Here is a 1,298-nt window from a genome sequence, read left to right on the forward strand (position 1 = left end):
ATTTCTAGTTACAAGAGTTTATACTATACTTGTTTAAAATACTATTAGTGGATCCTCTAACTTTGACATTTGTTGTTATCATTATCTAATCCTTACATTGATCTTCCATCTTAACGTTCTCATCAATTTCTTCTTTTTCTTTTTTACTACTACTACTACTACTATTAGTATTGGTATTACTATTATATAATTTATATAATTAACCTCCTTATGTTTCGATCAAGGTCTTGCTGGGTTATTTATTACTTCAACACTTCTGCACTTGGAAGAAGACATTAATCTTTTGGTCGTGTCAATAATCATGATGTATTTTTATGTATATCCTTTTGCAACCAACCAAACTTTATATCTGTCAATGCTGCCATCAGTTTTAAGTTTCACAGTGAACTCCCATCGACACTCGATTGTCTTCTTTCCTTGAGGTATGGAGACAAGTTCCCAAGTGGAGTTCTTTTATGAAGCTCATATTTCTTCATTTGTTACCTTGGCCCAAGTTGGATTTGTCAAAGCTTCCTAAACATTAATAGGAATGGATATATTGGGTAATTGATTAATAGTGAGTGCATATGATTCAAAGAGCCTATGGTTAGAAACATAATTGTTGATTGGACACTACAAGATTTCATAGTTTTACCGACGAAAAAATTCTATCGGTGTGTGATTAGAAGTTCGTCGGTGATTTTTTTATCGACACCATCACCGACAGATTATGTCCGTCGGGTTATCTTTAATCGGTGATTCAATATTCCATCGCTATATCGATCGGCAAAACAAAAAAAATATTTGCTGATGGTTTTATAGATGGAATTTATACGTAAAAAAAGAGATTCCCGCTTGAATATATCGATGGATTTGTATTCTATCAATAATATCATGATTTATCGATGGAAACTAACCGTCGGTAGGGCTTTGGGTGAGTGTATGAAATACCAACCGAATATATCCGTCTATAAATTCGTAGCTAAGTGTGGCAGCTACTGTCAAATGTTGACGAAGTCATTTCGTTGGTAAGTCGGTCGGTGAATGTATAAAATACCGACCGAATATATCCGTCTGTAAATTCATCGATAAGTGTGGCAGCTACTGTTAAATGCCGATGAAGTAATTTTGTCTGCAAGTCGATCGGTGACTGTTTAAAATACTGACTGAATGAATCCGTCGGTAAAATCATTGGAAATTGTTTTTTTCTAAATTTTTTTTTAAAAATTATTTAGGATATATAATATAAAACTGTATAAATTAATTGTAATACAAATAAATTATGTAAATAAAATTTATATTAAACAAAAAAAAACAAA

Source organism: Populus euphratica, unplaced genomic scaffold (genome assembly GCF_000495115.2).
Source record: "Populus euphratica unplaced genomic scaffold, PopEup_1.0 scaffold224.1, whole genome shotgun sequence".
Lineage (NCBI taxonomy): Eukaryota > Viridiplantae > Streptophyta > Magnoliopsida > Malpighiales > Salicaceae > Populus > Populus euphratica.